This window comes from Mustela erminea, chromosome 2 (genome assembly GCF_009829155.1).
Source record: "Mustela erminea isolate mMusErm1 chromosome 2, mMusErm1.Pri, whole genome shotgun sequence".
Taxonomy (NCBI): domain Eukaryota; kingdom Metazoa; phylum Chordata; class Mammalia; order Carnivora; family Mustelidae; genus Mustela; species Mustela erminea.
Window position 1 is genome coordinate 19,690,407 of NC_045615.1, and position 17,006 is coordinate 19,707,412.

The 17,006-nt window shown below is 38.9% G+C and overlaps 1 long non-coding RNA gene across 2 annotated transcripts; it reads right to left on the minus strand.

Moving 5' to 3' along the window:
• Nucleotides 1-277: 277 nt before the first annotated feature.
• On the minus strand, nucleotides 278-15,768 carry LOC116584312. Of its 2 annotated transcripts, XR_004283154.1 has the most exons (5): nucleotides 15,668-15,768; nucleotides 15,188-15,303; nucleotides 13,562-13,692; nucleotides 11,558-12,497; nucleotides 278-408 (listed from the first exon to the last, which is right to left on the minus strand). It is a non-coding gene; the product is annotated as an uncharacterized LOC116584312 (long non-coding RNA). The 2 variants fall into 2 exon arrangements; XR_004283153.1 differs by lacking the exon at nucleotides 278-408 and having other exon boundaries at nucleotides 10,658-12,497.
• Between the last annotated feature and the right edge of the window lie 1,238 nt (nucleotides 15,769-17,006).

Consider the following 17,006-nt stretch of genomic DNA (forward strand, 5'->3'; position numbering starts at 1 on the left):
TGAACTTTCAGAGCTAAAACTGGGAAAATTCTGGGCAAACGTGGTGATAGGTCACCATAGTGTTTTTCCAGCTATGTTCAAGTCATAGCATGTGGAAAATGGTCATATTTGTAAAGCATCCTGAAGTAATAGGAGAGACCAGCCTTGATAGAAGTTGGTCTGGGGGCTCCAAATCTTTCAGCCCCATAGGGACCTTGGAAGGGCCATGGGGATTTATGAAGGGAGCTGTCTTCCAGCCAGTGTGGGAAAGTGTGTCTTTACTCACCATTAGGGAAGCCATGCTAATAGCAAATCCCAAGAAGGAGGTGGCCTAGCTAGCATGCTGGGTCTGAGGGCTGAAGTTTGAGTCCTCACTCTGCCACTCATTCCTTGTGTGAGTGTTGGTGAGTCAGCTCACCTCTCAGGAAACTAAAAGTGGGAAAACAATATACCTCTTTTCTAGACAATTGCAAGGATTCAAAGGAAATTATGGAGCAAGAGCATTTTGTATACTAAAAATACCACACAAATGCTTTATCTGATTGTTGCTTCTACTACATTATATGCATGTTGAGAGAGAAAGTTGCTGGTTGAAAGGACAAAGCCACAGAGGAACTCTTCAGGACAAAGGTGGAGGGCTGAGGCTGGAACATGAGAAAGGGCACTGTCTTTCCTGAGCTAGGAGGGGAGAAAGAAAGGCACCATGAAGAGATGAAAACCTACTGAGTTGGGGAGGTTAAATCTAACCACTTTGAACTTCTCCGGAAAGTTAAAAATAGTGTCGTCTGCTCAAACTTAGGTGACACCGGGAACTGAAGGCCCCTGAAGAATGTTTGGACTAACTTTCTTTTATTAACACAAGTGCAGTGGTAGGTGGCAGGGGAAGAAACTGGAGCTGTTTGTGGGATAAATGAATAAGGGAAACCCCCACCCTCACCCCAGGTACTCACATGGGGCAGAATCTGGGATGAAAAACCACAACTGAACATAATCATCTTCTTTTCTCTTCCTTCTTTCATTTCCCCATCTTTCTTATATCTCCTCCCCTCCACTTGACCACAATATAGCCAGCTTAAAGGCATTAGTCTTATTACTTGTATTTATTGAGTTTAGTATTACTTTAAAAGCTTGGAAGTCGAATACTCTGTCTTCCTTTCTCTCTCTCTCAAAAAAAATTAATAGTTAGAGTGTTTTCATTTCCATGTGGCCAATAATGATTTTTTTTTTTTTAGTGGATCTTTTATTACTGTTTGGGGGAAAAAACTCACCCCCCCCAAGATTATTCCTATGGTGATAAAATATGTGGTATTAATGGCTCTTCTTCAATATCCATTTACTACGTAGTATATCATTTTCAAGTTGTATTTCCTGAGTAACTTTCTCTCTGGAGAAGCAAGATCTCTCTTCTGACCATCTTTCCCTTGATGCTAAGGGCATACAGTGGTTAGATTCTCCCAGAGGTCATCTGCCTTGCAACCTGTCCTGGAGCCAGTGCTGTCATATCAAGAGGAAGATTTAGGTTCCACAGCTATTGAGCCCTACACCCCAGCCCTTACTACATTTTGAGTAGTGGTGATTATTCTAATAAATAATGGATTTCCTTAAATTATGGCTTTGATCCTCGTGCTATAATTTAATTTGTCCTGATCTCGGTCACCATGCCCTCCCTATTTATTTATTATGAATACCCTCACTCAAGCACACTTTTTCACATGCTTTCTGGAACGCTCACAGCCACATCTCTATCTTTGGCTTACAACAAGTGAAGGATGAACCCACTGCCATTTCTCTGTTTATTGAAGTCTGAGCCAAGAGATCATTTCTTAAGTTGAGTTTACTTATTTGGCTTTGCTGTTTGAAGTTAATTTATGATATGCTGAACTAACCTGTTATCACCTTACCAGCCCACAATGGTTTAATTTTTCATAGTGGCAAGGGAATATTATGTAAGTATAGAATGGTCTTAGACTTTCAAATACTATATTTATCTTTGCTCTTATGGCTTTAAATATCAACCACCAAGTCAGTAAGTCTCTATCTGGCATTATTGTTTAATATGCAAATATGTCTTCTTCCATCCAGGCATTTCTAACAGCTGTAGATTACATTGCGATACTAGGCTATTTGTTGATTTCCACATGTACACAGAAAACAGTCCAAGATCTTCATGAGATGGAGTTTCAAAATACCCAAACTCAGATGCTTGGATCAAACTTTTCAGTATAATCCATGATTCCCTATCAATAGGAATCTCATTTGGCATCAAAATGAATGACTATCAAAAAGTTGGACTAAACTTTTCTTATTGCAGTATATTTAGTTTATCGTAATACGGCCAGTTTAAAAAATTTCTCCTAAGAATTTGAAGATTCATCAATTTATAACAACCCTATTCCTCAGTATTTGCTTCAGTCTTCCAACATCCTGCCCTTATGGAGCAATTGAAATTCCTATTCACTATCTTCCTCTCCAACCCAATTCCTGCCATCTGCCTGGGTTACAATAGTGTCCGTGTGAGGATCCATTAAACAACATACCTTACAGCTTCTTAATCCCTTGTAGGTCAGTGACCTTGGTCTCTATTTCCCCAAACCTTTACCAAGACCATACCTTAGAGTTTGTTATTATCAAGATTCCCCCACCTTTGAACCTCCACTATTCTCTTTTTAGACTACAAACTCCCATCCCTGCAGCTTTGGTTCTCTTATTCCATACCTTACAGAGCTCTTTTCTCAGTTTTCTTCACTGTTGCCATTTCCTGTATTTCTTAATCTGCTACTGAAGAAAGATGCTATTGAATATAAAATACATCCCATTTTATATACCACTAGGGAATATAATGATGCTAATTAAATAATAGCACAATGATTTCCTATCACTTAATTTTTTATATTTATTGAAAAAGCTCTTATAAACTTATTTAGGTATAATTTTTATTATGTATCACTCTTGGGAATATATAAATAAAAGAATTTGATCATAATAAGTGTCTGGATTTCCCAAATTACTTTTCAAAGCCAAGTCCTTGATATCCATGGTTTTCCACACGAAGTTGTCCTCTGTGCGATCCACAGCACTGGTGATGTAGCAGTTTTTAGGAGAAAACACCACTATTGTCTCTGTATTTTCTGCCAAGATAATGACACCCATTCTGCAAGTTTCGATGCTGACACTTTATTGATCGGACCAGAAAGTCTCAATGGAAGGTTTCTGACAACTATAAGGGTTCAGATTTCTTCCTCAGATGGTCTTTAAATGGTTTGTTGATGGAAATGTCAAGAGGATGTTGTCATTCAGTCATGACTCCCAAAATAACAACCATATCACCATACTTTCTAGCAAGCGCCTCTTTATTATACAGGTCCATAAAGTGCATCAAGAGTATACCAGTTGGGGCGCCTGGGTGGCTCAGTGGGTTAAGCCACTGCCTTCGGCTCAGGTCATGATCTCAGGGTCCTGGGATCGAGTCCCGCATCGGGCTCTCTGCTCGGCAGGGAGCCTGCTTCCTCCTCTCTCTCTCTCTCTGCCTGCCTCTCTGCCTACTTGTGATCTCTATCTGTCAAATAAATAAATAAAAAAAAAAAAAGAGTATACCAGTTGGTTGGTATGGAGTTCATGGAGGGCTATTCCAGATGACATTTAGTGACGGCACTCCTTTCCTTTCCTCTGCTCTAAGGGATCTTTGGACCAGGAGAAATCCTCTTCTCTGCAACCTTCTTTGAGAGGAACTCTTATGTCTGTGAATTCCTTTCTCTCAAAGGCTAAGCCTGTTTTTAAGCAATGTACCCAACTCAACTAAAGTGAAACAATATAAATAGCTCTGACCACATTTGCACACACAGAGACTGAAACAACTAATTGTGACTGCAGCCTGACCAACAGCAATCGAAAGTCAGCTCCTCACTTAGGTTAAAATGTGTCTCTTAAGACTTCTGCTTCTAGGGACGTGGGGTAGATTAGAGTAGTAATTTTTCCTATTACTCCTGCTTAGTATAGCTAAAAATCCCGGACACTATAAAGGAAACACAGCTGACCTATCCTAAAAAATGGGGAATTTCTCTAAACAGAAAGACAACAATGAAAGACGGAAGCTTGGGACATTAGGAGGTAAGAAAGAGCATCATAAGCAAAAATTATGGGTAAATATAATGGGCTTTCCTTCTCTTCCTGAATTTTCTAAATTGTGTTTGATGGTTAAAGCAAGAATTTTAACACTCTCTGATGTCACTCTGAATGTGTGCAGAATATTTAAGACAATTATAAACAGAAGGGAGAATAAAGAGGTTTAAAGTGTTTATACTTCACTTGAACTAGTACAACGATGATACCAATGATGACTGTCATAAGTTATGTATATATGGTGTAGTACCTGGAGCAACCACTGAAAAGACTATACAAAGAGATGCACTCTGAACACTTCAGATAAACCAAAGTGGAATTCTAAAAATGTGTTTAAGTAATCCACAGAAGTCTCAAAAAAGGAAATAGAAATGAAAGAGAATGAACAAACAGAAAGAAAAAATGAAACAGCAGATGTAAGCCCTAACATATCAATTGCCATATTAATGCACATGGTCTAAATATACCAATTAAAAAACAGCAGATGGCAGAGTGGATTAAAAAACATGACCCAGCTATATGCTGTCCATAAGAAACTTACTTCAAGTATAATATCGTAGGCAGGTTGGAACTAAAGGGACACAAAATATACATATATACAGTGTAAACATTAATCAAAGGAAAGCATAAGTGGCTATATTTATATAAAATAAAGCAGATTTTAATGAAAGAAAATTTCCAAAACTAGAGAAAGACATTATATAATGCTAAAGAGTCAATCCACTAAGAAGACACAGTGATCTTTAATGCATACACACCAAACAGAAGAATTGCAAAGTATATGAAGCAAAAACTGATAGAACTAAAAAGAAAAATAGACAAATCCTCAATTGTAGTTGAAGGGTTTAACACCTCTCTCTCAACACTTGCTAGAACAATTAGTCAGAAGTTAGCAAAGATTTGGCAGAGCTCAACAATGTCACAATGAAGAGCTAATGAAAACTTACAGAAGACATCCCCCAACAATAGTGGAATATATCTTCTTTTCATATGCCCATAAATTAGATACCAAGGGAGACCGTGTGTTGGGTTCTAAAACAAACATCAACAAATTTTTAAAAATTGAAATCATATAGTGTGGTCTTTCAACCACAATGGAGTCAAATTAGAAACCAATAACAGAATGACAAAAAAAATCTTTGAACATTTGGAAACTAAGCAACATGCTACTAAATAACCTGTGGATCAAAGGGGAAGTCTCAAGGAAAATTTTAAAAAATATATGTTTAACTGGGGCGCCTGGGTGGCTCAGTTGGTTAAGCTATGGCTATCAGCTCAGATCATGATCCTGGAGTTCTGGGATCGAGTCCTGCATTGGGCTCTGGCTCTCCCTCTTCTCATGCTCTCTCTCTCTCACAGTCTCTCTATCTCAAATAAATAAAAATCTAAAAAAAAAATGTTTAACTGACCTAAAATAAACCATGTTAAAATTTGGGGGACATAGCAGATACTGGGAGGGATATGTATATACAGCACTAAATGCACACTTATAGGAAAAGTTTCAAATCAATAATTCAAGCTCCTACTTCAAGGACTAGAAAAAGAGCAAAAGTAACCTAAAGCAAGCAGAAGGAAGGAAGTAACAGAGAACAAATGAAAGAAATTGAAAAGAAAAGTAATGGAGGAAAATCAAAGAAATAAACAGATGGTTTTTAAAAAATCCATAGGATAACAAATGTCCATCAAGAGTGACAATAAAAAAAAGAGAAATGACAAAAATCACCAATATGTGATTAAAATGGAGTATCATTATGGACCCTACAGACATCAAAAGGAGAATAAGGGAATGTTACAAACAACTCCACATACATAAATTTGATAACTTAGGTGACATAGATCATTTCCACAAAAAAAGCACAAACTACTACACTTATGCAACATGAAAAAGATATTTGAATAGCCCTGTAATTACTAAGAAACTGTAATTAATAATTCTCAAATTCCCAAAAAAGAAAGCTCCAGGCCCAGATGGTTTTACCATAGAAGCCTACCAAAAGCTTAGAGAAGTATTAACACCTATTTTATACAATCTTTTCCAGAAAATAGAAGAGAAGGATGATTACCTAGTTTATTTTATGAAGCTAATTATTATCCTGATACCAAAACCAGACAAAAAATAATACAAAAATAAAAATACAGGCAAATACCTCTCATGAACGCAGATGCAGAAATCCATAACAAAACATTCGCAAATAGGATTTAGTCATACATAAGATGAATTATACACCATGACTAAATGTGGTTTATTCTAGGGGTGAGGTTGATTCAGTATTCGAAAATAAATCAGTGTGATTCACCATATTCCAAGACTAAAGAAGAAAAGTTACATGGCATATCAGGAAAAACCTTTGACAAAATCCAACACCTGCTCATGATAAAAACTCTGAAAAAAATAGAATAGGGGAAAATGCCTCAACTTAACAGGGAACACTTACAACAAAAAACCCTAAACCCATCTAAAACAAAAAATAGCTAACATTATATTTAATAATGAAAGACTGAATTCTTCCCCCTTGGGTTGAGAATAAGCCAAAGATGTCTCTTTAACCACTCTTATCAACACAGAGCTGGAATTTCTAGTCAGTGGAATAAGGGAAGAAAAGGGAATAAAAGGCATAGTGATCAGGAAGGAAGAAATAAAACTATAGAATAAGAATAAAGGAAGAAATAAAACTATAGAATAAGAATAAAACTTGACTGACAAATGACATTAATGTCTACGTAGGAAAATCCCAAGAGTTTACCAAAAAACCGTCCTGGAATAAGTGAATTTAGATTCAAGGTACAAGAATAAGTGAATTAGGATACAACACAAATGCTTAAAAATTAATTATGCTTCTTTATACAAGCAAGGAACACATGGACACTGAAATTAGAATACAATACCATATAAAATTGCTTAAAAATAAATATGCATAAATCTAACAAACCAACAGAACTTACATGACAACAGGCACACAATGCTGATGACAGGGGGAAATACCTGAAATAATGGAGGGAAAGGGTATATTTATGGACTGAAAGACTTCCACATAGTAAAGATGTAAATATCCCCCAAACTGACATAGAGGTTTAACTCAATTTCTATCAAAATCTCCACAAGTGTGCGCATTTGGTTAAGCATATGCCTTCAGCTCAGGTCATGATCTCAGGGTCCTGGGATCAAGTCCTGCATAGGGCTCCCTGCTCAGTGGGAAGTCTGCTTCTCCCTCAACCCTGGCCCCCTCCTCATGATTTCTCTCTCTCTCTCTTTTTCAAATAAATAAAATCTTTGAAAGAAAATTTCCGCAAGATTTTTTTTGTAAAGGTAAGATTATTAAAAAATTTTATATGGGAAAACAGAGAAAGTAGAATAGCTCAGACAATTTTGAAAAAGAAAAATAAAGTAGGAGGAATCAGTCTACTCAATTTCAAGAATTTCTACATAGGTACAAGGAAAAAAGACTGCAGTGTTGGTACAGGGAGAGACACATAGATGAATGGAAGAGAATAGAGATCCCAGAAATAGATCCACAAAAATATGCTCAAGTGATTTTTGACAAAGGTTGAAGGTAATTCAGAGGAGGAATGATAATCTTTACAATAAATAGTTCTGGAGCAACAAGGCATTGATAGGTAGAAAACTGAATCTCAAACTTGATTTCAAGTCTGCTATAAAAATTAACTCAAAATGGATCAAGACTTAAATGTATGATGTGACATGACAAAACTTTTAGGAAGAAACATAGACAACATCTTCAAGATTTAGAGCTACGCAAAAAGTTTTAGACTTGACCCCAAAAGCATGATCCGTAAGAGTAAAATTTGATAAACTGGTCTTCATCAAATTGAAAACTTTTGTGCTACAAAATGCTGTGTCAAAAGGATGAAAGTCAAGCTACAGAATGGGAGAAAATATTTACAAACCATATCTCCGACAAAGGATTAGTATCTAGAATATATAAAGAGCTCTCAAAACTCAACAGTAAAAACCAAACTATCCAATTTAACATGAGCAAAGATATGAAGAGATATTTCATTAAAGAAGATATACAGATGGCAATAAGTACATGAAAATATGTTCAACATCTTTAGCTGCTAAGGAAATGAAAATTTTCGTCACATTGCAATACCACTCCAAACTTAACAGTATGGCTAATATAAAGAATGATGACAACATCCAATGCTACTGAGGAAGCAGAGAAACAGAATAACTCATATGCTGCTCATGAGAATGCCAACAGTCTGGCAGTTTCTTAAAATACTACATGCATTACGATAGGAGCTAGCAATTGTACTCCTAGGCATTAGTCCCAGAGAGACGAACACTTACGTTCACACACAAAAAATTCTACATTAATGTTTAGAGCAGCTTTTATGGTAACAGACCCAAACTGGGACCAACCCAGATGTCCTTAACTGGGTGAATGGTTAAACAATCAGTGATATATCCGTATCATGGAATTTACTCGGTGCCACGGAACAGAAAGGAATAAAATGTTGATACATGCAATAGCCTAGACAAATCTCAGATGGATCATGCTGGTAAAAAAGGCTGACCCCAGGGTTACATACTGTATGAATCCATCTACGTAACATTCTTGAACATGACAAAATTATCGAAATGGAGAACAGATTGGTAGTTGATAGAAATGAAGGAGGGGATGGTAACAGGAGAGAACTAGGTATGGCTATGAATGGGCGACATGGAAGACTCCCGTGGTGATGGAAATGCTCTGTGTCTTGACTATACCAATGTCAACATACTGGTTGTGATTTTTAGAAGGTGTTATCATTGGGGGAAACTGGGTAAAGGGTACGTGGGATTTTTCTGTATTATTTCTTAAAACCACATGCAAATCTACAATTAACCAAAAAATTTTAATTACAAAATACACATCTTCTTCTGATAAAATACAGTAGCTTGCTCGAGGCCACGGAAAACAAGTGACAGAGCCTGTTGGAACCCAGCCTTTTATCTTATCCCCTATGCCATAGTGCTTCTCAATATATCTATTTAACATTCCTCTCTTCCTCTCTCTTCCAGTTTCCTCTTCCTTTTTTTCCCCCATTCTCTTCCTTTCCTGAATAATTTGGTCCTAAAGCTGTTATGTGGGGCAGAACAAGGTCGGTGTCTGAACCTAAGTTGGGGTAAGGGGTGGGGGAAGGATTTACTGTGTTCCAGAAAGGGCTCACAGAGCCTGAGCAGGGTGAAGAGGGCACCCGTATGGGGGACAGTCCTGAGGAAAGTATCGAATGCTGAGTGGCCTGGGGAGGGCATCTGTGCCAGGGATGGAACAACAGGAGAGCCGGGGTGTGGCTATATATGGTGGTTCAGTCAAAAGTAACCAGAAAGCCAGCTTTTTCACTATTCAAGAAAGTGAATTTAGAGGTATAGAGAGACAGAAAATTAGAACAAACTCTATGATGTTAGGTTGGCAGCATGAACCTGTGGTTTTCAATATATGTAGATAGATTTATAAAGAAGAAATAAATGTGTGTGTGAATCTCTGTATGTTAGTATGTGTGTGTAGATATGTGTACACAAATACATTCCCGAGCACTGTCCTCCTAGAGCGCCGGCAACAGTGACATTGCAATAATACGAGCACATCCAGCTCCCAGAATGCAGCTTCTAAATATTCTTCTCCACTAAAAGGAAACAAGCCTCCTTAGAGAAATGACTGATTTCAAGGCTGGTAGGAAAAGTACAAGATGAGTCTGGAGCATCTTATTTATGCCAGAAAGCAAGGAAGTGTTCAAAGAGTGATAAGAACATGTCAAAAGGACACAGAAACCAGCCTGAAGGGGATCCCAGTGTCCAGATCTAGAACAGTTTAAGCACCTAAATAAATAATGATAGTAATGGATTATAACCAATCCAATAAAGAAATCCCAAATCCATTCTGATATAAACTAATGAATGAGTACATTGCAAGTTTGATGAGCAATAGCAAACTCACTTATTAATTACATAAGCAAAAAAGTAACATTAAAGGGAAGAAAACTGGCAGAAACCACTTTAATCAGGCAATCAAAGCAGACATCATCAGTAAGGGGATAAATTGAAATCGTGCACCACCTGAGAAGATGCAATAAAAAGGAAGCATCGTTTCATTGATTTCCCTGCCTAAGATGCATAACCTGAATCTAATCATGAGGAAACACCAGACAAACCCAAATTGAGGGACGTGTAACAAAATGACCTGTAATCTTAAAAGGAGTCAAGGACAGGAAAGGCGAGCAAAGACAGGGGCCCTGTTGCAGACTGAAGGGGATGCAGACGACCTGGCAACCGAGATTCTGCACGGATTCTTGCGCTAAGAAAGATTGATGAGACATCTGGCAGAACTTGACTGAGGTTTGAGGATTTAGGTGGTAATGGTGTATCAAGTTAATTTTCCTGATTTTGTGCTTATCTTCCCATTGTGTGGGAGAATTTTCTGGTTTGTAGGAAATATACACGGAAGAATTCGGAGGTAATGGGGCATGAGGTCAACAACTTATTTGGACATAGGAGGGCTCAGGGGTATAAAGTGTAGTTTTTTTTTCTTTTCTTTTTTATTCTATTTCTACCTTTTCCAGAAGTTTGGAATGTTCCAAAATTCAAAAGAACACAAAGAGAAAGGGAAAAAAAAATATTGCCAGCTGGTTAAAACCACAGGTATTTAAAATTTCGTATATGTTAAGCAGAAATGATCGCTCTCCCAACTGCTCCTTTCCTGATTCTCAATTCTGACCAATGTATTTTTACATAAACTCTTACTAAAGCCAGAGCCTTGGGATCATTCTTAACCTCTCCCCTCTCTTGCTCCCACAGCTGAGCCTTTTCTCTTCCGCCTCAGAGATATCTCCCAGTGGTAACCCATCCTCACCACCTTCATTGCCACCATCTTGGCCTCTGTCTTGGTCTCTCACGTCACCAACTAGCCTTCCCGCATCTGCCTGTCTCCTCTACAGGCCTGCTGGCAATTCTCTTACTAGAAGTGAATCTTCGCGTCATCCTTCTGCTTAGAGTGAGCCTCTGGCTCACCAGGGTGCTTGGGATAAAGTCTAGTGTTAGTTGAGCAGTTTTCCAAGCCTTCCTCCCTCCTAACCAACCCCTAGTCATCTTACCTCCTGCCCCTCCTGAAACAGTACAGCCAGCTGCCCAGACTTCGCAACTCCCTCCCCCAATTTCCTGTTTCTGTGCCTTTTGTCCCCACTGCCTAAAACATCTTTAAAGTAGGGGACATAAATGGGAAGGCCCACACACTAAATCTGGCCTCCAGAATATTTTGTCTGGCCAACACAGAGGTTTCTAGAAGGGTGTGTGTGTATCCTTCGGGGGAGCCTTCCCTGCAGCTCATCATGGAGCCCTCCACATCTGGCAACTTCACACATTCATTTTGGTTGGATCTTTCAACACCCATCTCTCTTGAAGCCTTTTGTGACTTTTCCCTCATCAAGGCTCTATTCATAACCCTAAAATAGCACCTACCCCATTATCTTGAGGTCTCTGCTGCAGATTGCTCAACACTCTGAGCTTTCAGCAGGAACTGTGGCACCAACCTAAATTCTGCCTAAGGAACTGCAGACAGACACTGGAAAGCACTGGTCAGGAGTTCAGAACAGATTCGCTCCTTCCTTGGAATGTTTCCGAGCTTAAACAGTATAATCGGGAATACTGCTTTTTCATATGATCCCAGGTCATCTGTCATGTAGAGCCAAGTTCCAGAGGGAAAATGACTTTTTTGAAAGTTTCTTTCATCTTCTCGGGAAAGTGGTGATCTTAAATGTTCGGACTTGACTGCGTATTCTGTTTAATTATGCTTTTTGGTGGGTTGTGAAATAGAAGGTGAGCTTTTTCTAACTTTGGTGCTGGCTAATTCCATTTGTTTCAGTTCTGCAGGCTTTGGGACGGAGAGCAAGCGAATGAAGAAGTACCATCACTCTATAGGATTATCCCAATCCATGAGGGTAGCAAACATAGTTCTAGTACAATAATTAGAAAGCTTTTTGTGTGAGTAAACATCAAACTTTAGCTCAAATAGAAATGAGCAGAAGGATTCGCATGATTCTGCCAGTATTGTATGAATGCTTTTTTTTGTAATTAAAAAAATTGTAATTATGTTCTTTCACCACACATCTTTAGAGGGTTTGACAAATTAAGAAGCACAACAAGTAGGCAAACAGAAATGAAGAAATGACGAAATGACAAAAGCACTCGCCAGGTGGATTCCCTGGGTGCATTCACAGTTCTGTTTGTTCCCATCAGAAATTAGAACTCATTAAAGCCAGTCACCACAGAGATGGCAAACAGATGCCGGACACATGTGGCTTCCTTCAAGAATGATCTTCTATGGGGTGTTCTCCATGCTTTTGACAGTCCTCTCTGTCCAACTCTTGGATCTCTTAGATTAAAGCTGGCTCCTTGACTCCTTGATGTAGTGGGAAAGAGGGAGACGGGTTAAAAGAGGAAGAAGTGTCTGAAGTTGTGGCTTTTGTATTAATTATGGAGTGGCACTCAATGCCTAAATCAGATGCCTTGTCTATCTACCAGGAAAGCAACACATTTCTAAGGCAAATTCTGGTGATAAATCTAGCAAACTTTATTTCTTCATTTTACTGTTTTCTATGGGATACAGTTGGTAGAAGTAGAAAGTTTCATTTTCTCAGTGTGACTTCAGCTCAGGTAGTAATTCCAGGGTCCTGGGATCAAGTCCCACATCAGGCTCCCTGCTCAGTGGGAAGCCTGCTTTTCCCTCTCTCACTCCCATTGCTTGTGTTCCCTCTCTTGCTGTGCCTCTCTCTGTCAAAGAAACAAATATAATCTTTTTAAAAAAATTTAATTTCTCAAAATAAAAAAAAAGAACTTTAAAAAAATTCACGATATAATAAGGAATGGTGATGGTAATAGGCAACTCTGTATAAGGTGGGGCAATCTGTACAGAACTTTTCGTAATAAGTGGGTTCAGCTCAAAAAGGCTGAGCTCAAATAAACATAATAAGCCTTGTCTCTCCACTTGGTTCTTTAAAATTCCCTGGGCTCGCTCGCTCTCTCTCTAAAATAAATAAATCTTTAAAGAAAAGGTGGGGGGCACCTGGGTGGCTCAGTCAGCTGGGCTTCCAACTCTTGGTTTTGGCTCAAGTGGTGATCTCAGTGTGGCGAGATTGCGTCTATAGGGGAATCTGCTTAAGAGCCTCCCCACCAACCCATGGAGCGTGTGCAGTCTGTGTCTCTCAAATAAATAAATAAATCTTTAAAATTACTTGGCCATTTGTGATATATATTTAGATATATATTCTAGATATCTCTGCCTAGAAGCTATTGGGATTCCTTTAGCTGGGGACCATGGGGGTAAAGAGCATGCAGCTGACCAACCAGTCTTACTTCCTTTATGTTTTATAAGCTTGGGTTCTGAGAAGTTGTCATATTCAAGATACGTCATCAATCTAACAACTTTTCAAGGAGTGAAACTCTCATTATATATAATATACATACTGATTGTATGATAAATCCAGGTATTAGAAATTTTTTCAAGTGGTATTTGGGGAAGAGGGAGATGTGTATCTTAAAATTGGCGTAGAAAGGTGAGAACTTGAAGAGAATTTGTTCTTGCCAAGTTAGTTCACCTAAAAAACAAAAACAAAAACAAAACATCTATTTTAAGGATACAGAAAGATCTCTAGATGCAGCTGCAGGAAGCCCAGGAAGACCTCTAAAGAACCAGGCGGTCACCAGGCACCAGGAACTCCATGGCGAGCATTGTCTTCTCTCTATATGTCTCTCCATTTCCTCGAATTGCAGATTTTCCCCTCAACTTCTGCTTCCCCATAGTTTCAGCTTTGACTTTTCAGGGAGCCAAATTTGAACTCAGTGTGGCTGTTACCCGTTGCTCAGACTTATTCTTAAAGTTGGAAAAAACATTCCAATTACCAACTTTGGTAGGAGAAATCTGATTGGCTCAGCTGGGCTTAGGCATTTCCTCTCTGTCCCATCTGATTTGCCCATTGTTTGGGTTGCCTAAATAAAATGTGAACACACAGACTCACTTCACCAGGGTACGATGAAGCTATGGTCTCTGAATATGGGGGGGTGGGGCCAGAGATAATACTTGTCATTGTATGAAAATCATGGATGTGCACAGAATTTTTCAAATCTATAGATTTTGGATTTAAATGAAAGGTGGTCATAAGAACCTTGGTGTATATGTGAAGATAACCAAAATAGGTTTACTGTTCACCTAACTTCTTCCTATTGTTTAAAGTTGAGAGGGTCTGACCTCTAGGTTCTAAACTAGATTCTCTACCACCTAAAATATTAGGGATTTAAAGCTGCAGAACATTGGGCTTATGCAATACACAGTTTGTATGACATCCTTCTTACTTAAGGTTTTAATCTAATGCCACACATACAGTGAAACAGGGACTTTCTTACATTGCTTGTGGGAGTGCCAAGTGTCAGAACCCTTTTAGAAGGCAGTTTGGACATATGTATCAAGACCCCTAATGTGTCCATAACTTCATTTTGAATTTGATTTGAGGCTTATTTGAACTGGTTGCGTAGCTGGTGCTCAGTGAAAGCTTGTTGAGAGATTAGCTTACATTTAATTTGCTTTTTACGTCATGTTCTTTCATGCCTTTCTGTTGAACTTGCTTTACTGTGTACGGCAAATCAAGCTTATGTTTGAACGAATAGAACAACATTCGTGAAAGCAGGCTAAAATGTGTGCCCACAATTTGTACAGTGGAACATAGACTGCATGAAAGTGGAGCTTTGTGTCCAAGTTGGCCTGTGAATACAGGTTTATAATGTGAGCTTTAGGATGTGATGACTGAAGGTAAACGTGGGGAAAGGGCACTGATGAGAGGTTGAGGTTTTATTATGTCCACTCTTGAGCGAAATTTCACCATCCCAGAATTTTCTTGGTCAGAATTTTCCATTTCATTGGCAGCCAAAACTCATCACCTTCCCCAACGTGCAAGAGGCCCATCTCTTTCCTTCAACACTAGCTCTTTGTCAGCAGTTGGAGAGAAGGCTGTGTAGGGTGATAGAGCCTTAAAGCTATAGGTTTGAGAACTCCTCCCCTTTTCCCATTCCCACTCCCATATATCTTATGGTATCTACCTAAACCAAGCTGTGCCTATGGAATTTTTCTTTGCAGAGTCATCCAGGAGTGAGATCACAGGTTGGTCCTTCCAGGGCTGGTACACCAGGAGATCTTTTCTCCCCTCCATTTTTTACTGAGATAGAATTAATATATAACACTGTATCAGTCTTAAGTATAAAATATCACATGAAGGTTTGACATTTGTATACATTGCAAAATGATCATCACCATAAATTTAGTTAACATCTATCACCTCACATAATTGATTTATTTTCTTGCCATGAGAACTTCTGAGAGTTACTCTCTTAGTAACTTCCAAGTACACAACCTAGGATCGTTAACAGCAGTCGCCATCTTGTACATCATATCCCCAGAACTTATTTATCTTGTAACTGGGAGTTTTTAACCTTTCGACTAGCTGCACCCTTTTTACCCAGCCCTCTCCCCAACCTCCTGCATCTAGCAACCACCGATCCGTCAGCAGAAGGTCTTCTCACCTGGTTCTGGGTGTCATTTTTCAGGACTGCTTGAAGGTGGTCCCTGATCTTGGAGAGAATTCATCATAGCACATTCTGGTGGCACGCAGCAAGGTATAGCTCATTCCTTGTTTACTTTCAGACTGTTGTTTCCAAGACAGCAGCGGGGAGTGGTGAGTGCCAAGATTCTGCTTCCTCCTTGTAAGCAAGCTCAAGTAGACTGCCATCTTTCCCTGTTAGATGGCAAATCTCACTTGAAATCCCCATACTTCAAGGATGTGCAGACACAGACATATGCCTGGTAATAGCATTTTTTATTTGACATGTGGAATTTAGATATTTTTAATGCCATGTAGAAATTCATCACTGCATAGAAAAACTCATCATTTGACTGTGAAATTACTTAAGTAACTTAAAAGTTCAGCATTAACAGAAATCAGAGTTTTTCCTATTAGGTTTCTGAGATTCCAGTGAAATTGTTAACAACATCTGTCATGAGAAGTGCCAGCTGCTTCTGGCAGGTTTGCATGATCTATACGAAAGACTTTTTTACTAAAAGCTGCTGCAGATTTTATATGTGTACTTCTTACTCATCAAGATTCCCATACCAGGATGTAACAAAAAAGCAGGTTAGGTTGAATTTTGAGGGTACGGGAGAATTTGTGAGGAGTGAGGAAAAGCAGACAATGACTTTGTCATGAAGTAGAAGTTTTGAGGAAACCTGTGTCAATCATCAGTGTAAAGGTTGTGTTGTAGATCCATTTATTATCAGTCCTTACATTATATTTCTAATTCATTTCCCAGGATTTCCTGCTAAAATTTGTATATTATTTATTTCTTTTTTTTCAAGATTTTTATTTTTACGTTATCTCTAGACTCAACATGGGGCTTGAACTCACAGCCCCGACATCAAGAGTCGCATGCTACACTAAGCCAGCCAGGCACCCCTAAAATTTGTGTTTTCTAAGAATTAATGATAGATTCACAGGATGAGTCTTCCAGTATCCAGTTAGTTCTAGACCTTAGTGTGCAAAGGCCTTTTCTCCCAAGGCTAAGGGGGGATTGTAGGCTTATCTCCCCATTCCAGACTCTTTAGGGTTCCGGGAAGCCTTGGCCTTGTGTCCCTTTGTCCATGAGCTCCCACAGAACTGCGGACAAATCTGGCCACTGGGTCATGATGCAGAATTCTGGCCTGCCAGGATGGCAGGGAGACTTCCTATTACCTACCTGCTTTTGTTGTCAATTCCTAAGTTCAACAACAAAGGGGACCTTTCCGCTCTGTCCCTGGACCTCATTCCTTCCTGGAAGTGAGAAAGCTCTTGGCAATAGTACACACATTCAGAACAAGGGCAGCGCGCTT